The sequence below is a fragment of the Acinonyx jubatus genome, chromosome A3 (assembly GCF_027475565.1).
Source record: "Acinonyx jubatus isolate Ajub_Pintada_27869175 chromosome A3, VMU_Ajub_asm_v1.0, whole genome shotgun sequence".
In the NCBI taxonomy this organism is placed as follows: Eukaryota; Metazoa; Chordata; class Mammalia; order Carnivora; family Felidae; genus Acinonyx; species Acinonyx jubatus.
In genome coordinates this window covers 65,901,027-65,923,370 of record NC_069388.1, presented here as the reverse complement: position 1 = coordinate 65,923,370, position 22,344 = coordinate 65,901,027, and the positions used below count along the sequence as shown (strand labels likewise).

At 36.2% G+C, this 22,344-nt stretch overlaps 1 protein-coding gene across 2 annotated transcripts in view; it reads left to right on the top strand.

The window, feature by feature from the left end:
• The window catches only part of FBXO11 (F-box protein 11), an 83,929-nt gene that overhangs the window by 35,983 nt on the left and 25,602 nt on the right, over nt 1-22,344 (top strand). The window lies entirely within an intron of this gene.

Genomic DNA, 22,344 nt, shown 5'->3' with positions numbered 1-22,344 from the left:
TACCTCATATAGTAAGTTTTGTCTTAAGTTTTCCTCAAGGACCTAGGCTGGCTGCCTATCATAAAAAAATGCAACATCTATCCTTGTTTGTATCTACTAGGAAAAGAGAGAGGGACCTCTCCTATCCAGAAGCCAAAAAAGCAAACTACTTCTTGTGCCCCACTGGGCCAAATTGGCTTAGTCCTGTTCATCCTTGAAAAGTATGGAATTACCATAAATAGCCAGACTATGTATATGCAGTGGAATGGATATTATGAAGTAAAGCACAATGCCCATTTCATAGTAAGTGAATTGTGGATATATGTGTTTTTACAGGAGCTACAGCTGATTCAGTGTACCACTAATTTTGAGCACTACTACACTTCCCAGTTCAAAAAAAAAAAAAAAATAGGGAAGAAGAAAACGTAATTATTTTTCCTTTTTCCAATGGAACAAAGAATGGTTTTGATTTAACTTATTTGATTTCTGATGAAGAGGCTAAGTTTGGGTAGCGTTGGTTAAGGCTTCAGGATAAAGTAATTGTTAATTAAGGATTGGATTGGAAGATCTATATTCATAATTGTCATTTAAATTTATTAACCATGTGGAAATACAGCCAATTTCTAACGTGGTGGCTGTTGTTAGAGGTCCTTTGGCTGTGTACTATCTGGCAAATGAGTTTACCACTCAGAGTACAATGATAAAAAGTGTCTTAACTATTTGGAATAAAGCTGCCCAGCAATCTCATTTACCTTAACGCTGAGGCTAAAGCAATAAAGACTTTGAGCAGCATGACATAGTTCTAATACTCATGGTCCTTTATTCTCAGAAAAGTTTCCTAAGCTCCTTTTTAGTGCCTGTTTACCCTAACTATTAATTAAGATATGTCCAGCAAGCTATTATTTTAGATTATCCAAGAAAAGAGAAGTTTATAGTTAGTCTAATGGACAGCTTGGAAGAAGCGACAGCTGACAGCAAGAAAGGGAGAAAAAAAAAATCTGTAAACTGCAGGAGTAACACAAGAAACCCAGCAGTGTAGGACAATTTATTCTAGAATATAGCTTTATACTCATAAGTGGGTCCTCGGGGGGGGGGGGGGGTGGCGCCTGGATGGCTCAGTCAGTTAAGCGTTGACTTCAGCTCAGGTCATGATCTCAAAGTTTGTGAGTTCGAGCCCTGCGTCGGGCTCTGTGCTGACAGCTCAGAGCCTGGTGCCTGGTTCGGATTCTGTGTCTCCTTCTCTGTTTGCCCCTCCCCCACTTGTGCTCTGTCTCTCAAAAAATAAATAAATAATAAAAATAATAAAACAGCATGAATCTCCCCTCTACAATTCTATAATCAAGTGTTGCATTATTTTAAGGGTATTCTTCTAAAAACAAAATAAGGTAGGGGCACCTGGGTGGCTAGGTTGGTTAAGAGTCCGGCTCTTGAGGGGTGCCTGAGTGGCTCAGTCGGTTGAGCGTCTGACTTCAGCGCAGGTCATGATCTCACAGTTCGTGGGTTCAAGCCCCGTGTTGGGCTCTGTGCTGACAGCTTGGAACCTGGAGCCTGCTTTGGATTCTGTGTCTCTCTTTCTCTCTCTGCCCCTCCGCTGCTTGCACTCTGTCTCTCTCTCAAAAATAAATAAAACATTAAAAAAAAAAAAAGAGTCCGGCTCTTGATTTCAGCTCAGATCATGATCTTGTGTATGAGTTCGAGCACCGGATCGGGCTCTGCACTAGCACTGTGGAGCCTGCATGAGATTCTGTCTCTCTCCTCCTCTCTCTGCCCCTTGTGCACTCTCCCCCTCTCTAAATAAATAAACTTAAAAAAAAAAAAAAGATTAAGGTAATTTACTTGAGAAACATTTTCAATCAAGATTGATTAAAATTCTATTCTGAGGTGCCTAGATGGCTTAGTTGGTTAAGCATCTAACTTTGGCTCTGGTCATGATCTTACTGTTCACTAGTTCGTTCGATCCCTGCATTGGGCTCTGTGCTGAACGCTTGGAGCCTGGAGCCTGCTTGAGATTCTGTGTCTCTCTCTCTGCCCCTCCCCTGCTCATGCTCTGTCTCTTTCTCTCTCTCAAAAATAAATAAAAACATTTTTTAAAAATTAAAAAAATATTTCCTGGTGTTCGAAGGGTGTAAAACCCTCAGGTATCCTGAAAAAGTAACTATGAAAACATTTTCTTTGAGGGCTACAGATAAGAACGACATAGTAAAGCTTTAGCTATTTGTATACAAGAAATTGGACCAAAATCTTTCTTGAGATCTCATCCATTTGTGAATTTATGAAAATGTGCTGTTTTTCCTCTGTGTAAATCATCCAGAGGCTATTACTTTTGAATCTTGCCAAGTTTCCCCCCCTTCCCCTAACCCCAATCAGTGCAAATTAGTTTAATCCTAAACTAACCCAGACATCATCAGAATGAATCATTGATGTTGACACGAGTTGTTCCCCAAATCTCCAATTATTTTTATATTTTAATCTTTGAGCTCTGGATGATTTTGAGATGAGTGGATATATTTTGTTGTAGTATTCCTCCTTACACATCTTAGAATCAAGAAGGGGGGGGCGCCTGGGTGGCTCAGTCAGTTGAGGGTCCAACTTCGGCTCAGGTCATGATCTCACGGTCCGTGGGTTCGAGCCCTGCGTTGGGCTCTGTGCTGACAGCTCGGAGCCTGGAGCCTGTTTCACATTCTGTGTCTCCCTCTCTTTGACCCTTCCCCGTTCATGCTCTGTCTCTCTCTGTCTCAAAAATAAATAAATGTTAAAAAATAAATAAATAAATAAATAAGGGAAATACATTTCTGTAAAGGGTAGCTTTAAATAACCCATATTGCTAATAAATTCTGTTAGTGCCATTAATTGTTTACTCTGTAACTCCTTTGTAAGAAGTAAAACTTAGTAAAACCCAAAGTACTTCCAATTCAGGTTTTTGCATTAAGCAGTCTTGTGTTTTTCAAGAAGTATTCATGCTCTAGAACATTGTTATTGACATCAGTCTGTGGGATACCACATGAAAATCTGGATAATTTATAAATTTTAAAAAATATTTTTCAGTTCTAATATGAAAAGTTTTTTTCCTTTTATTTAATGATTTACATGACTCAAAGCATTAGTGAAAAAAAGTATTTTGGCGCCACCTGCTGTTTAATAGGATATTTCATCTACTCTGGTAAAACTTGAAGGTAGATTTGAGTATGTATATATTTTCTGTTTACTCCTGTAAAGCAGAAAAATAATGGAGTTATTTTTTAATCTGCTTGCGCTGCCTTGTGATTCCTATATTTCTGATGCTCAGACTGTTTCCTTGGTAATTTTGGAAATAAGCTTACTGAAAAATATTTCTGTACTCTTACCTCTGCCACTTTTGTATATTCATTCAGTGCCTCTGGGTTCCTGAAGACTTTTTCCTCTACCTTCCTTTGTCTTCCCATGAAAGCTTTGAGTAAGACAGACTCACTGGGCTTCTTACTTAACTTTTGCTTTCTTATGTCCTTTTCTGAAGACCTAGTTTTTCATCCTTCGTAGTCTTCCTGCATCTTATCCTCAAGCCGCACCTCTGTCTATTCTGTGAAATCGTCCCCTGTGATTCTGAGCTACATTTATTTTTACTGCTTTTCTATAGTTTCTTTTATATAAATACAGAAGTAGCATCTTATTTTATATTCATAGTCTCTAATTGTCAGACATGACCTAGTACTCTGGTATATTAAGAGGGAGAGAGTGAGTTTGTTCATTAGTTGTCATGTATGTCTCTTCTCTCCAAACAAGAGTCCTTTTCTCTGTTGACTGGGGCAATTTATATACTGATTTTGTAGTCCTTAGATAACAAATGTTTATGCACTTTTGGGTATAAAAACTTGAAAATCTGATGCCTTGATTTAAAAAACTGTGCAGGGGTACTTGGGTGATTCAGTTGGGTAAGCATCCGACCTCAGCTCAGGTCATGATCTCGCTGTCCCTGAGTTTGAGCCCTGCATTTGGCTCTGCTGACAAGTCAGAGCCTGGAGCCTGCTTCAGATCCTGTCTCCCTCTCTCTCTGCCCCCTCCACTGCTCACACTCTGTCTCTCTCCTCTCTCAAAAATAAATAAAACATTTAAAAAATTAATAAATAAAAAACTGTGTACATAGACTAAAGATAAATGAGTCCTAAGCAGTGAACTTTGAGTAAAGTTGATGAGTTTCTGTGCATAAGTAGCATGATGTCTGTTTTGGCTGATCAAATCTTATTCTGTTTCTCCATCAAATTTAAACATTGTTGATTTCTGCTGTGTTGATTTACTTACAGCATTCCTACCACTCACCTCAACCCAATAAAACTTTGAAACATGTATTTAAAGCTTAATTTTACATTTCCTCAACTAAGAATAATGTCTCTAGACTTCCTCTTTTGTAAGATGAGGATGGATACTCATAGTTCTTGCCTTTCACCACAAAGGTGGTTACAGCTGTACATTCTCATTATCAAGGTTAATAAATGTTTGCCATGTTGTTAGTGAAGTGTTTTTCAGTGATTTGTACATAAAATGACTTGAGGTTGAAAAATGAGTGTTTACTATGAATATGGAGATATTTTTCTCTGTAGCGCCAAGTATGTGCTAGTTTCTCTTTCTCTACTCCCTAATAGGCCACTCAAAAGAGATCATTCCTAACTATTCTGATGGATTCTTTTTTTTTACATTTCACCTGTTGCCTTTATCATGTTTTCAAGTTATTCCAAGCTTCTTACTATCTAACCTGTTAATTTCCCTATGAAATTTCTAGGAAATTTTCATTCCTGCAGCTCTTTGGAGTCCTCTTCTGATCTGTAGTTCCTTTGGGCCTGCTTCACAACCTTTATCTTGGAATTTCTTCCCTTTGTTGCTTTTCTGTGATAACTTGATTAATTTCTGGATCCCAGATCATCTTCTTTCTATATTTACTGCCTAGTTTTGTTGAACTATGTCATCAAGTAACTTCCTAAGGAAAGTTATATAGGAGACCAACTTTCTAAGTCTCAGCCTGTCTGGAAATTTCTTTATTCTCCCTTTATTCTTGTGTGGTGGTTTGATCAGACTTGACTTCCTTTTATTGATCAACAGTGAATGTCATTCCTTTCAGATTCACATACCATGATTGTCCTTTACTGTAATTGCATTTTTCAGAGTTCAAAGCTCATCTGAGGTTTTGAGAGGATTTGACAGCTCCCTCTTCAGTTGTAGCCTCTAACATGCTTTAGTAGGCAGTAGCTTCTTCTGCTTTGCTTCTGCAGTCAACACTCATTTATTTTTGTGTCTTCTAGAAATCCATTGAAATCTTTTGTGTACTGATGGCTTTATCCTGTTCTCTCTTTTGTAGCGGTTTGTATCTTTTTATTTCCTTACTAATAATGTAAGGAGCCTTGGGGATAAAATGAGTCTATCAATCCTGCCATTTTCCCCCAGGTTTTTTTATTTTTAAAAGTTTAGGGGCACCTGGGTGGCTCAGTTGGTTGGTTGAGTGTCTGACTTCGGTTCAGGTCATGATCTTGCGGTTTGTGAGTTCGAGCCCCGCGTCAGGCTCTGTGCTGACAGCTCAGAGCCTGGAGCCTGCTTTGGATTCTGTGTCTCCTTCTCTCTCTGCCCCTCCCCTGCTCATGCTCTGTCTCTCTGTCTCTCAGTAATAAACATTAAAAAAAAAAAAAAAGGTTAAAGTTGACCGGTACTAAGAAAGTAACTTGAACATTAGATCCCTATTGATATTATAGTGATTTTACTGTGGCAGAAAATTATTCCTGATTTCATGCTGTGTTTTCTAAATAATAGTAGTATGTATACATACAGCTTTCCATTGGATAATTGCAAAAACTTTATCAGAGAAGACTGACTGAATCACAATTTGGGTTTGTTTGTTTTTTCCTCTTTTTTACTACCATCACCTTAATCCAGGGTTTTCTGGTTTATTGCCAGTCTTTTTATTGTACCCTAGTTTCGTATATGCACATTGCTGCCTAAGCCACCTCTTAACAAAAGGTTTATTAAATGTTACAACTCTAATTGAAAATTTTCCTTTTTTTTTTTTTTTTTACCACACCATTTACCTTGGCTTTCAAAGACTTTTTGTGTGTGTGGCCCCATTGATTCTCAAAAATGTGACTCCTGACCCAGCAGAGGCAGCATCCCTTGGAACTTGTTGGCAGTATAAATCCTTACTCCCATTCTTCCCTTTCTGATTCAGAAACACCGAGGGTGGAGCTCAGCATTGTGTTTTAACAAGATCTCCACATGATTCTCATCTGTACTGAAGTTTGAAGACTGCTGATCTAAGTCCATCCCTCTCAGTTTGCAGGCAAAGAATTGAGGTATAGAGAGGTTAATTGGTTTGCCCAAAGTGATACAACTAGGTAGTTTTCTTTCTAATACTCTACATTTGATTTGACTTTTTATAAGTTGCAATTAGAAAGCAATACAAGAGGCACCTGGGTGGCTCCATTGGTTAAACATCTGACTTCAGCTCAGGTCCCAATATCACTGTTCATGAGTTCGAGCCCCGCATCGGGCTCTGTGCTGACAGTTCAGGGCCTGGAGACTGCTTCGGATTCTGTGTCTTCCTCTCTCTCTGGCCCTCCCCGATCCTACTCTGTCTCTCTCTTCCTCAAAAGTAAATAAACATTAAAAAAAAAAAAAAATTAGAAAGCAATCCAAAAATGGAAAAGTTGGGAAAGGCTTTATAGATAGAGAACACGGAACTTGACAGAACACTAAACTATATAACCTTATGTAAGTAGAGAGAAAAGAGACGGATATTGTAAGCAGAAAGAACACAGTGAATAAAGGCACATAGATGTAAGTACATATGTAAACATATCCTAGGAACAGAATAGTCTAAGTTGCACTAATACTAGCTCTGCTTCACAGGAGATGGAGATAATATATGTAAAATAATGATCACACTACCTGGCACATTGATAAAATGTTAACTGCACGTTATTAGTGCTGGTGGCTGGGTAGTGTCGATTATGTTGTTGATGTTGTTGTTTGGGAGGTGGTATGGAACAGAAGACTGTGTCTGAACCAAATCCCAGCCTTGCTGCTTACTAGCTGTTTGACTGGAAAGTTAATCTCTCTAAACCAACTATTTTTCAGCTTATATCTGTTATTATTAATAAGTTATCTTATTTGACACTGAATGACATAAAGCTAATGTCAAAAATCCTATCTTTCCTGAAAGGGTGAATTTTTGTCTTGAATTGAAAAAATTAACAAAAATGGCCAAGGAAAAATGGAAACTTTAATAAGAGCAGAGTAGTTAAATAAATTTAACAAGAGACTGTTGGAATAAATCATGGAACATTTATATTCTGTAGCCATTGATAGCCATGTTTCAGAAAAAATTTCATGACCTATAAACATACTTCATGTTCATGGTACAGTGAAAATTAAAAAGCAAGATATACAAAGCAGTATGTACAGTATTTCAATTATATCATTTGATAGGGAAAAAACTGGAATATTCTAAAGCATTAATGGGAATAAAATTCTGAGTGATGGGATTTTTCAGTAACTTTTTTCCCTTTTGTGTTTTTCTTTACATTTCCTAAGTGAACATATTTTTATAATAAAAAAAAAATGAGTGTAACAAATACTTCAATTGTGGCAGGATTGTTGGAATAATTTTATAGCCTCCCAGAATGATATTTTAAAGGGGATAATACTCATTTTTTTCTGTGGTCAGCCCATGGCATTTGTGGATTTCACATTATATTTTGTGCTATTTAAGAACTACTCTGAACACCCATCATAGGTAGTTTGTACTAGTAATTATTATTTCTACTTCAGCTTTTTTTTTTTTTGAAGACTGAATTGGATAATATTAAAAAGGCTTCTAACTGGAATATTTTGAGTGGACCTGGCTAACTTTCAGCATCCCATCTCATTTATGGATGTCTCTGCCAGGTACTGTGTTAAGTATTAATGTTTACAACATTTTATGAGGTAGGCACCATTATTTCCATTTTATGGATGCACTGAAAATCAGACAGAGTAAGGAATTTGTCCATGATTGTAGAGCTAGCGACTAAGCCAAGATTCTAAGCCAAATAAGTACCATTTTCCCAGTCTGTATTTTTAATCACTGTACTATACTGTATCCAAGTATTATTGATATTTATAATACAAAAAGATCTAAAGAGGTGCCCATTATGAAAATAAACGGTCTGACGTATATGTTTTGGTGTTTTTGTATAAAATGTTAACTTACTAACACTTAATAAAGACCTGAAATAGTATGATTTTTTTAAATCCTGTAAACATTTCCAAAAGAATATGTTTTATTTCATGATACTCTTCTGTATGATAAATACTCCTAGTAATAAGTATATCCAGTAATATTTATCAAGATTAACTTGTATGTATATATGTATTTTTACTTTTTTTAATGTTTTTATTTTCTTTTGGGAGAGAGAGAGAGACAGAGTGTGAGCAGGCGGGGGGCAGAGAGAGGGAGACACAGAATCTGACGCCAGCTCCTGGCTCTGAACTGTCAGCACAGAGCCTGATGCAGGGCTCGAACTCACAAACCGTGAGATCATGACCTGAGCCGAAGTCGGAATCTTGACCGAGTGAGCCACCCAGGTGCCCCAAGACTAATTTGTATTTAGATAGTACAGTGGTTAAGAGTATGGGGCTCTGGAGCTAGTCTGAGTTCAGATTCTGCCTCTGCTACTTAATATTGCATAAAACCTTGGGCAAAATGCTTAACCTTTCCTTTACTGGTTTCCTTCTCTGTAAACTAGGAATAAAATAATATGTTCCTCATAAGGGAGCCTAGGTGGCTCAGATGTTTAAGCGTCCAACTCTTGATTTCAGCTCAGGTCATGATCTCATGGTTCTGGGATCAAGCCTCCTGTCACGCTCTATGCTAAGAGCATGCGATCCCTGCTTGGGATTCACCTTCTCTCTTTCTCTGCCCCTCCTCCCCCATCTTGCTCGTGTGTGTGTGTGTGTGTGTGTGTGTGTGTGTGTGCGCGCGCGCGCGCGCGCGTGTGCACTCTCTTTCTCTCTCAAAATAAATAAACATTTAAAAAAGTAATATATGGAGTGTGTGAGTGGTTCAATTGATTGAATGTTTGACCCTTGATCTTGGTCAGGTCATGATCTCCTGGTTCGTGGGGTTGAGCCCCATGTTGGGGCTACTTGGGATAGCACAAGAGCCTCCTTGGGATTCTCTCTTTCCTTCTCTCTCTGCCTCTCCCCCATATGTACTCTCTATCTCTCTCTCAAAGTAAATAAATAAACTTAAATAATATGTTCCTCATAGAGTTGATACAGTGATTTAGTGACTTAGAACGGGGATACTGTGTTGTTTTTTTTTTTTTTAATTTTTTTAACGTTTCATTTATTTTTGAGACAGGGAGAGACAGAGCGTGAACAGGGGAGGGTCAGAGAGAGGGAGACACAGAATCTGAAATAGGCTCCAGGCTCTGAGCTGTCAGCACAGAGCCTGACGCAGGGCTCGAACTCACGGACCGCGAGATCATGACCTGAGCCGAAGTTGGCCGCCCAACTCACTGAGCCACCCAGGCGCCCCAGGGATACTGTGTTTTATTGCACATCACTTTATATTACAGATACTGCATTTTTTACAAATTGAAGGTTTCTGGCAACCCTGCATCAAGCAAGTCTATCAGTGCTATTTTTCTAACAGCATTTCGCTCTTTTTGTGTGTATGTGTCATGTTCTGATAATTCTTGCAGTATTTTGAACTTATTCATTATTTTGTGGTGGTCTGTGATCAGTGATTATGACTTCCTGAAAGCTCAGTTAATGGTTAGCATTTTTTAGCAATAAAACATTTTTTAACTTAAGTATGTATGTTATTTTTTTAGACATAATGCTATTGCACAACTAACAGACTACAATATAGTATAAACATAGCTGTTATATGCACTGTGAAACTAGAAATTTATTTGACTTGCTTTATTGTGGTAGTCACTTTATTGCAGTGGTCTGGAACCAAACCTGCAAATCTCTTGAGATATGCGTATATATGTATAAAATATCTGAAACAGTAGTGTTTGCCACATGTAAGTATTCAGTATTAGGTACACTAATAGTGGTAGTACTAGTAGCAGTAGTGGTACTGCTGTTACTACTATTAAAATAAACTTTTGAGGCATTCAAATTACATATATACATACATGCATACATATGCACATACATACATACATACATAAGATTGTACTTAGAGTCCATTGAGCTGAAACTTACTTTGCTTCCACTTACTAACTTTCTAACCTTCAGCATTTCCCTGAACTTTAATGTCAGTAAAACAGGCTGATAATATTCTTTCCTGTCAGGTAATCTCTTGATCTGTAAAACATTACTAGAAATCATATAGTTCTAGAAATTATGGTCTAACTTTAAAACTATGAAAGAAAGAGAACTGATGATGCTCTGCCTCCCCTCCCTTCCATGAGATCCATTTTCTTTCTTTCAGAAAAATGGTTTCTCAAGTGAGTTGACAACAAAGGTTAAGCATTTAATGCTTGTTAGGTTATAATAGTCTTACTCTTATTTCGATTTTCATACTTTACTCTCCTGGTCTTGGTATTCCTTCTCTATAAAACTAAAGTAATAAAAGGTATTTCTAAAAATTTCTAAATTTAATGTGAAAATAAAATTAGGGACAAGCTAAATTGTTTTCTTTTAAGCTGTGTGTATATGGTGATTAACATACTCTACTTCATATTTTCCTAACACCTTGTGTATGCCTTTAATATGGTGGTTATTATAGTGATTCAGTTGTTTGTATGTCTAGCTTCCTACTGAATCAAGCAGATCTTTATATTCATTGTGACTAACAAATAGTTGGAAATTAACAGGTTTTTAAAATTTGCTGACTTACATGAATCCTAGATTAGCCCATAATTAATGAGGTTTGTCTTAATTGCTGACTTGGTGCCATGGTCATTCTGATCTTAAATTAATGATTCACTTGATTCCCTGGTCATATCAGCTTCTACTTTAGATGTAATGTTGCTTTTGAATAATATCATTGTCTAAATCCACTTAAAGCTACTTAAAATTTATGAAAGTTGCTAACTTTAAAAAGATTCTTTTATTTTTCATCAAGCTAGCTAGAATTATGAACTCTTGTCAATTCTGGGACCCACAGATATTTTTTATATGTGGTATTGATAATTTTGACCTCAATAGATAACAATCCAGTGTACATTATATAGCTTTTTCTCAAGGATTGGATAGCACATTAGTATCAAGTATCTATATTATATCATAGTATGTAAATAAGGATAGCTAAATCTATGCTTTGTAACTCTGCTCCTACTATAGTATATTTGCAAAGTGATAAAATTCTCTCTTCAAATCACTCATTGAAACTTGAGTTTTGTTGAGAATCTCCACTTGTATGTCCCACAGTACCTCAAAACTCAAAACCCAAACCTGAACTCATCTTTTCCTCCCCATTCCATCCCTAGCTTGCCCACAAAGATCCCTGCCCTAGTACATGGCACCATCCATTGGATTGCCCAAATCAGTATTACTCCTGGCTGCATCCTCTTCTCTACCCGCCCCTCATATCCATTCACTCATTAAGTTTTATGAATTTACCTTGTGCATGTATCTCAAATCTATTCACTTCTTCCTTTTTTATTAACCATAGTTCAAGCCATGTTTATCTCTTCTCATTTGTATTTCTGCCATAGCATCCTAAACTGGTCTCCCACCACCATTACCATCCATTTCCAGTTGTTTTTACACTGTTTAAGTAATCTTCCTAAAATACAAATCAGAGCATGTTGCTTGCTGCTCTATTTAAAACCATTCAGTGGTGGGGCTCCTGGGTGGCTCAGTCGGTTAAGCATCTGACTGGCTCAGGTCATGATCTCATGGTTCATGAGTTTGAGCCTTGCCATCAAGCTTTGTGTTGACAGTGTGGAGTCTGCTTAGGTCGGTCTGTCTGTCTCTCTCTCAAAATAAATAAATAAACTTAAAAAAATATTCAGTAACAATCCTTGACCTTCAAGATAACATCTAAATTCTTTAAAGTGTTTATAGCACCCTTCATAATCCAGCCCCTACTACATGATACAGCCATATGGAGCAACTTGTAGTTCCTGGAGACCTGTGCTGGAGGTGAGCACCTTCAGGTCTTGACAAACACTATTCTTCCTGCTTGACTAATTCCCAATTGTCCTCAGTCTCATTTTGGAATTTTTTCAAGAAACCTTCACTGATACCCCAGTATCCTACTCCAACATCATCTAATATTGGATTAGATATTCTTGTATATTTCCATAGTACTTTCTGCTTATCCCTGTTAACAGCATGTGACATACTGTATTGTCATCACCTATTTAGTTGTCTGCGTCTCTCCTGAATTCCTGGAGGGCAGGTACAATATTGTTTTGGTTGCTGTGTTTCATTTCATTCTTTTTTTTTTTTTTTCCTTTTATGGTTTGCCAACAATGTTGGAGCTACTTTCTTCAGATGTATCTCTCTCTCTCTCTCTCTCAATTAAAATTTCATTTATTTTTTTGACTTATTTAGCCTGCAGACAAAAAGTTTATTTCTCCCACCATCCACCCTCTACCTCTAGCAACTGTCATTCTGTTGTCTGTATTTATGAACTTGGTGTTCAGGGCAGGGAGTTGGTTTTGTGTTTGGAGTTTTTTATTTTCTTTTAGATTCCACATGTAAGAGAGATCATATGGTAGTTGTCTTTTCTTCATCTGACTTACATCACTTAGCGTAATGCCTTCAGGATCCATCTGTGTTTCCACAAATGACAAGATTTCATCCTTTTTTATGACTGAATAATATTCTATTGTGTATATATACAATTTTTTCATCGATTCATCAATCAGTGGACACTTAGGTTGTTTCTGTATATTGGCCATTGTAAATAATGCTGCAGTGAATATGGGGTGGGAGGTGTATACATCTTTTCAAGTTAGTATTTTGTTTTCTTCAGGTAAATACCCAGAAGTGGATACCAAATGGATCATATGGTAGTTCTACTTTTAACTTTTTAAGGAAACTCTATACTTTTTTCTATAGTGGTTGTACCAGTTTACATTCCCACCAGAAGTGCGCAAGAGATCCTTTTGGGTTTTTTTTTTTTAAGTTTATTTATTTACTTTGAGAGAGTAAGCAAGTGTGAATGGGTGGGGAAGAGGCAGAGAGAGAATCCCAAGCAGGTTCTGCACTGACAGTGGTGCTTGAAGTCATGAACCCTTGACCTCATGACCTGAGCTGAAGTCAAGAGTCAGATGCTTAACCTCACTTGCTTAACTGACTGACACACCCAGGCACCCCAGAGATCCTTTTCTCTACATCGCCAACACTTGTTATTCTAGTCTTTTTGATAATAGCCATTCTAACACGTGTGAGGTGATATCCCTTTTGATTTGCATCCCCAATGATTATAAATGTTGACATCTTTTCATGTATCTGTTGGCCTTCTGTGGGTCTTTGGGAGAATGTCTATTCTAATTTACTGCCCATTTTTTAAATTGTATTGTTAGGGTTTCATTTTTGTTTTGCTGTTGAGTTGTAGGAATTCTCTATATATTTTGTATATTAGTTTATCAGATACATGATTTACAGATATTTTATTCCATTCAATAGGTTGTCTTTTCATTTTGTTGTTCCCTTTGCTGTGCAGAAGCTTTTTAGTTTTGAAGTAGTCCCATTTATTTATTTTTGCTTTTGTTGGTTTGCCTTGGGTGTCAAATTCAAAAAATCATTGCCAGGACCTGTGTCAAGGAGTTTATTGCCTATGTTATCTTCTAGGAATTTTACGGTTTGAAGTTTTTAATCCACTTTTGAGTTTATTTTTGTGTGTAGTGTAAGCTAGTAGTTCAGTTTCATTCTTTTGTATTTGGCTGTCCAGTGTTTCCAACATTGTTTATTGTGTCCTATCTGCATTGTATATTCTTGGCTCCTTTGTTGTAAATTAATTGACCTTATATGTGTGGGTGTATTTCTGGGCCCTCTATTCTGTTCCATTGATCTATGTGTCTTTTTATGCCAATGTAATACTGTTTTAATTACTATGTCTTTGTAATATATTTTGAAATCTGGGAGTGTGATGCCTCCAGCTTAGTTCTCCTCTTTCAAGATTGCTCTGGCTATTCAGGGTCTTTTATGGTTCCATACAAATTTTAGAATTGTTTGTTCTGTTTCTATGAAAAATACCATTGGGATTATGAAAGGGATTGTGTTGAATCTGTATATTGCTTTGAGTTAGTATGGACTTTTTAACAGTACTAATTTTTCCAATGCATGAGTACAGAATATCTTTCCATTTATTTGTTTCTTCAATTTCTTTCATTAATGTCTTCTAGTTTTTAGTATATAGGTCTTTTACCTCCTTAATTAAATTTATTCCTGGGTATTTTTTTGTTTTTGTGCATTTGTAAATGGGTTTTCTTTTTAATTTCTAATAGTTAATTCTTCATGTATGCAACAAATTTTTGTGTATTGACTTTGTATCCTGCAACTTTATTGAATTTATTCTAACAATTTCTTGATGTTTTTAGGGTCTTGTATATATACTATGTCACCTGTAAATAGTGACAGTTTTACTTCCTCCTTTCCAATTTGGATGCCTTTATTTGTCTTACCTGATTACTCTGGCTAGGATTTCCAATACTGTGTTGAATAAAGTGGCAAGAGTGAGCATATTGGTCTTGTTGTTCCTGGTTTTTAGAGGAAAAGCATTTAGCTTTTCACCATTGAGTATGTTAGCTGTGGGTTTATCTTATATGGCCTTTACTGAGGTATGTTCCCTATACCCACTTGGCTGAGAGTTTTTATCATAAATCGTTGTTGAATTTTGTCAGATGCCCTTTCTGCATCTATTGAGATGATCATATGATTTTTTTCTTTTATTTTGTTAACGTGGTGTATCACATTGACTGATGTGTAGCTGTTAGGCCTTCTTGCATCCCTGGAATAAATCCCACTTGATCATGGTGTCTGCTCCTTTTAATGTATTGTCGAATTCAGTTTGCTGATATTTCATTGAGGATTTTTATATTTATGTTCATCAGGGATATTGGCCAATAATTTTCTTGTGGCATCTTATCTGGTTTTGCTATCAAGATAATGTCTGCCTTGACTTTGGAAGAGTTTTGTCCTCTTCTATTTTTGAAAGAGGTTAGAAAAGTTGATATTAAATCTTTGAATGCTTGGTAGAACATAACAAGAACCCATCATAAAAGGAAGAAGACCCATCATATGCTGCCTTACAAGAGACTCATTTTCCAAAATAGATTATATGTTAGGCCACAAAAAAAGTCTTAATAAATTTAAGAGAATTGAAATCATATCAGGCATCTTTTCCAACCATAATGGTATGAAACTAGAAAATTAATTATATAAAGAAGACCAGAGAATTCACAAATTTGTGGAGATTAAATAGTATGCTACCGAACAACCAGTGGGTCAAAGAAGAAATCGAAAGAGAAATCAAAAAATACCTTGAGACAAAAAAAATGGAAATGTGACAGACAAATACGTGGCATGCAGCAGGAGCAGTTCAGAGCAAAGTTTGTGGCAATAAATGTCTATCTCAAGAAACAAGAAAGTCTGAGACAACTTTATATTTCAAGGAACTAGGAAGAGACAAAAAGCCCAAATTTAATACAAGGAAGAGAATAACAAAGATTAGAGCAGAAATTAATAGAGAGTCAAAAGACAATAGAGAAGATTAAGGAAACTAAGAATTGGTTCTTTGAAAAGATAACAAAATTGACAAACCTTTAGCTACACTCACCAAGACAAAAGGAAATAGGACACAAAATAAAAAATGAAAGAGGAAATATTACAACTGAGAGCACAGAAATACAAAAGATTGGGAGAGGTTTTTTTTGTTTGTTTTAGCATTGGAAGATTAGAATGAAGTTGTATGCCAACAAATTGGACAACCTAGAAGAAATGGATAAATTCCTAGAAATATACAACCTACCAAGACTGAATCATGATGAAGTAGGAAATTTGAACAGATGAATTACTAGTAGGGAGATTGACTCAGTAATCAAAAACCTCCCAGCAAACAAAAGCCCAGGACCAGACTGCTCCACTGGTAAATTCTACCAGACATTGAAAGAATTAATGGTTGCTCTGTCTCACCAGTAACTCATACGGTGCATGGCACATTCGTTCGTTCATTCTACATTTATTCAGCAAATATTTGTTGAACACACTTTATGTTCGGCAGTTTAGAATGAGTTGGTCTAAATTTTTTCTGTTGAAATGAAGCCTTGTTTGAGTTTTCAGTAAGTGTTGATAATATCAAAGAAGTGGCTTCTAAAGATTATTATTCAGTGGTCAAAGTGTAAATATTTTTTCTTTTACCAGTCTTAGATAATCCCTATAGTTCATGTTGTTTTGGAAATTCAGAAGTGTGTGTGTATGTGTGTAATTAATAACTGAATATGTGAATGGAATATGTAATAATGTCTTGAATAATTACATATTATGACTTTATTTCTGGACTCTCTACCTTAAAATATTTAAGAAAAATTTTTAAGTAAAATGCTTAAGTTTTAAGTAAAATATTTAAAAACATTTTAAATGAATTTTATCTTGATTTCAGTTTATTCAGTGGATTTTTTTAGTAGTTGGAAAAAGCTGTGGTAGTTCGCAACTGTGTTAGAAACAGTTGTCAAGTGTGGTTCTTTACAATGTGAGACTGGGAGCTGTTTCTAAACACACAGTTACTAGCACAGATTTGCTTAAGTTTCCAATCTGATCTGTGGCTATGGGTAAGTAACGTGGAATATGTATAATATTTGTGGGGGGTTGGAAACCACTGTAAATTAATTTCCATAAACTCTAACTTTAGGTTGGTGTATAACCTAGTGTATAGATTTTGAACCCCATCCAAGCACTAATACAGTTTTTTTGTAAACCTTTAAGATAGTTAAGTATGTAAAAATTAAGGTATTCTTCTAGTTTCAGAATGTATAGACTTAAGTCTCTTCTTTTGTTGGAATAAATCCTAATATAAATTTTCAATGTATTTAATATCAAAGATTTCAAAGATTATTTTTTAGCTAAAGAAAGAAATGTGCTTATTTTCCAGAAGGCTTTGCTTAAACCTTGGTTCCTATTCATAGTGAAGACTCTGGTATATTAATGTAGGGTTTACAGTAAAATCTAAAAATTATAAAATTAAATCTGTGTGTGTGTGTAAGCATCCCTTTAAATTGCACACTATTATCTTTTTGAGCACTGATAAGGTCTTAGTAAAATGTGTGGGTGTGTACACTATCCAATTTGGGTAGTCACTAGTCACATGTGACCGTTGAGCACTTGATATAAGGCATGTCTGAAAATAAATGTGGTAAAAATAAGTACTGATTTTCAAAGATTTGGTATGAAAAAAGAATGTAAAATATCTCAATTTTGTATTGGTTAAATGTTGAAATACATTTTAGATATCTGGTTAAATTATATTAGAATTAATTTCACTTTTTTTTTTCAAATACAGCTACTAGAATATGAAAAATTACATGTGTGGGGGTGCTTGGTTGGCTCAGTCAGAAGAGCACGTGACTCTTGATCTCAGGGTTGTGAGTTTGAGCCCCATGTTGGGTAAAAGAGATTACTAAAAAAATAAACTTTAAAAAAATTTACATATATGAATCACATTCTGTTTCTATTAGACCTCTCTGGTTGAGAACATTTCCTAACTGAAAATTATGTTTTCTGTAAATTATGGTTGAAATTGAGCATTTTTTGTATTGAGATTTTTTTTTTTTAGTTTTAGATTACAGCTTGGCATTTAAATATGGACATTCTAATACTAGGTGTAAAAGTGCAACTATAAAGTTAAAATTTTTTCAACAAAATATTATTTTGAGGGCTTGCTTTTAGACTTCGTTGTTGGAACAAAGCCATAAATAATATTTTATGATTTCTTGATTCTTGGATTGGAGCTAGTATGGCAGTTACCATTGATCGTTCACTTTATTCATTGTTTCATTTATTTATTTAACAAAATTTTTGTTTATTTGCTTCATATGTGCCAAATCTATCTTGGGAATACTTCATAATTTTAGGAGGGAACAAAAAATCATACATGTGCATGTATATAAGTTCATTGGAGTTGAAGGTAGAAAGACATGAAGCAGTTCCTGTCCAGATTTTTATTTTCTGTAAAGTAGTATCTAAGGTCATCATAGTTCACCACTAGGGATGGTTTTTGGGGAAAACTCCTTGAATTGAAGAGGTTCTCCATAGATGTGAATCAACATTTTTTTGAGTACCTACTGGACAACAAAGTAGATACTGAGAAAGAATATAAATGAGAGACCTGGCCATCAAAGCTTATATTTTTGTCAAGAAAATATGGAATATACCAAAAAAGTAAATAATAACATAAAGTAGCTATGATATTGCAAAGAATATATGGTACTTACACACTACTGCAGATAATTATACAGTACTACAGGAATTCAAAAAATGAAGAGAATACTAATGACTAGAGTTGTTTTGTTTTTTAATCTTTCTCCTTTGCTTCATATTGCAATAGTGGCCAAGTGATCTTTTCAGAATGACCCCTTTTTAAATACCTTTTAGAACAGTCAGTGGTAATTTATTATGAAAACTATATAGAAATTTAGCACAGATTCTTTACCTCAGCACAAATAAGAATCAATAACAGTTCTTTTAGAACTGAGCTTTGAGTGCTTTAGAACAAGACAGTGTTTACAGATAGGAAGTTGAGGTTACTATGGCATTACACAATTCAAATTATGTAGCTTTGTGTATCTGTTTGGTGTGAACTTCTGGGTGCAGCTGAGTTAACCAACACCTTTTCTTTCTGTTAGTACCTCTGAATTCCTTACTTTTTAGTCTTTAATATTTGCTGTGTTGATGGTGAGAAGGCAAGGATTCCAGGGCAGGATGGGTGAGTGAGTTAGGTATCTGTAATAATAAGATCTATAGATTTGAGGGGTTTTGTTTGTTTTTAGAGAGAAGGCATGAGTGGGAAAGAGGGGCAGAGGCGGGGAGAGAGGGAACCTCAAGCAGGCTCCACGCTTAGCCTGGAGCCCAATTCAGGGCTCAGTTCCCATGATCTTGGGATCATGACCTGAGCTGAAATCAGGAGTTGGACGCTCAACCATCTGAACCACCCAGGTGCCCCAAGATCTATCGATTTTAAACAGGAATAGGAGTGGGGTGAGAGAGAAGAAGGTTGTATAGGATGAAAAGTTTTAAGAATGTACTTTTTTGAGTGTTGTAGAAACTGATTGCTAGCAGCATTATAACCAGGGTGATAGAGATATTATCCCCACATGCATACCTACCACAAACATACAGAAATGTAACACAAAACAAGGACAGAAATGTAAATGCGTAGTTAAGCTCTAAAGAAGGAAAGAAGAAGCCAGAAATGAGAGAAGTCAAATCAAAGCAGTAAGTAGGAGTAGGTGCTACTGTATAAAATAGCACAGGGACTTTTTGGTTCTGGACTGTATGTCCTAAGGGATCTGGGTTGGAGTTTTAGTGCATATATGGGCATGGGAGATATGTGGTCTTAGGCATTTTCAAAATAGAGCTAGCACTAAAACCTAGGCATATGGCTTAGAACCTGAAACAACTTCCGTAATTGTACAAAAATCTAATTTTTTTTAATGTTTGTTTATCTTAGCCTGAGCGGGGGAGGAGTAGAGAGACAGGAAAACAGAGGATCTGAAGCAGGCTTCACACTGTCAGCAGTGAGCCCAGTGTGGGGCTCAAACCCATGAACTGTGAGATCATGATCTGAACCGAAGTCGGACACTCAACTGACTGAGCCACCCAGGAGCCCTGTCCTTGCTTTGTATTTTGTAATGACCGCATAATAGTCTATTGTATAGCTGTACCAAAGTTTATTTAACAGTTATTGATGAACATTTTGATTGTTATCCCGCAGTATCATAAACAACTGCAGTGAATATCTTGGTACATACTACTTTGCCCATATGTGTGAATATAGTTGCAGAATCAATTCGCAGAAATGGAATTCCTTATTAATAATAGCAATTGCCAAACTGCTCTCCTTAAAGCAATTAGGAATCTTTTTTCCCTCATGCTATCCTTTAATGATACTAGTATTTGATCACACTTTTTGATATTTGATAACTTGCCACGTAAAAAATCTCATTGTCAGGGCACCTGGGTGGCTCAATGGGTTAAGCATCCAGCTCTTGATTTCAGCTCATGTCATGATTTCATGGTTTGTGAGATGGAGCCCCATGATTCTTGGGATTCTCTCTCTCCCCCTCTCTCTGGCCATCCCCCTTGTGCGCTTGCACACGCGCTCTCTCTCTCTCTCTCTCTCTCTCTCTCTCTCTCGTGCATGCTCTCTCTTTCAAAATATATAAACATTTTTTTTAATCTCATTGTCATTTTTATTAGCATTTAAACTTAATTCTGTCTTGTCTATTCATGTCCTTGGCCTGATTTTCTATTGAATTGTTTCTTTTCCATATTGATTTGTAGGCATGCAGATAAAATAAGGAAATTACCCTTCTGTGACATGTATTGTAAAAATTTTTTTCCTAATAGGTTGCTTCTTGATTATGTTTGTGGTGTTAATTTTCCAAGCAGAATTTTAAAACTTTTTATATATTACTCAAATTGATTAGCTTTAAAAAAAATCAATATGTTTATTTGGGGGGAGGTGGGGAGAGAGAGAGAAAGAAAGAACAAGAACAAGTTGGGGAGGGGCAGAAAGAGAGAAGGAGACATAGAATCTGAAGCAGGCTCCAGGCTCTGAACTGACAAGCAGTGAGCCTAATACAGAGCTTGAACTCATGAAGGGTGGGGTCATAACCTGAGCTAAAGTTGGACGTTCAACTGATTGAGCCACTCAGGTGCCTCTATTAGCCTCTTTTTTTTTTTTTTTAAACAATTTGTACTTAAAAGTATAATACAAGGAAGGTTTTTTCCTTCTGAACCCCCACAAAAGTAAGTTGCCAGCCTGTTATCCTGCTACCTCCTAATACGTTAGGGTGTATGTTTCCTACAAACAAGGATATTCTCCTAAATCACTGTACTACAGCTATTAAAATCTGAAAGTTAACATTGACCCATTACTACCTTCTAATCTTTTAACTCCCATTCAAGTTTCACTAATTGTCATAATGGCAAATTTTTAGCAAAAGGATCCAGTTCAGAACCATGTTAGTTGCCATATCTCTTCCATATTCTTCAACCTGGAACAGTTCCTTAGACTTTGCTTGACTTTCATGACTTTGACAGTTTTGAAGATTATTCAAAACAAATTAGAACAAATTGAGCTTGTTTGAGGTTTCCTCAAATTAAATTTAGGATATATATCTTTATCATAGCAGTTGTGATCCTGTTGTATGCTATCAGGTGGCACACAGTTTCAGTTTGTCCTACTGATGATAGTCATGTTGATCACTTGATTAAGGCAGTGTCTGATGGGCATCTCTGCTATCGAGTTACTATTTTTCCCTTTCTACTTAATAAGTATTTGAGGGGAGGTACTCAAACGTGCCATTCCATATCAAACTTTAAAGTTAATTATTTATCTCTAGCAATATGAATTTATGGGTTGCTTTCTATTCATTGGATTATAATACTTTCACTGTCATTATGAATTTTGATGTTCCAACATAATTTTGCTAGTGAGTGATCATTTAAGCTGACCTCTGTGTCTTTTTGACACATCTTCATCATTCTTTGAGCATTTTCTTTTCTCTGCCACAAGATATTCCAGGCTTGTTTTAAAATTTCCAACGACCTAAAATCAGCCATTTCTCCAAGGAGCCCTTATCCTTTTTATAAAAAATGTTATCAGAAGCCAAGATCCAAATGTTAGTCATACTCATTGGTACTGGAGTGTCAACTGCTTTCTAGGTTCTGTCAGTGGACAGAGCTAGGAAATATATGCAGGTACATTTATCCACATCCAAACATTTACATATGTATTTATGTATTAGAAAACCATGAGTTCACATTGATAACCTCCAATTCCAGTCTTAACACCCAAGTTCTTATTCTAGTTTTCTTTTTATAATTTAACTCTCTTCTCTGACAGAAACCTGGCTTCCATTATTGTTTAATTATTTGATGAATCCCTCTGTTGTATGCAGCCAATCTTCCACTTCCACCATCCCTTTTCCTGTATGCCCTTCTCTCCTTGCTCTTGCTCTGACTCTCCATTTCAGGCCACCCCTTCTCCCACACAAGCTTCCTTACCCTGTTGAGCTCTAGCACCCTATGCCAGACCACCGTCTGCAAAATGTTGTTTTCATCCTACTTGATATGTGATACCCATCCTCCACTTAGCTGTCCCTCTGCATGGACACCCTCCTCATTCCACTTTGATTCTGACATCTCTTGCCACGCTACTCTTCTCACCCTACTTGG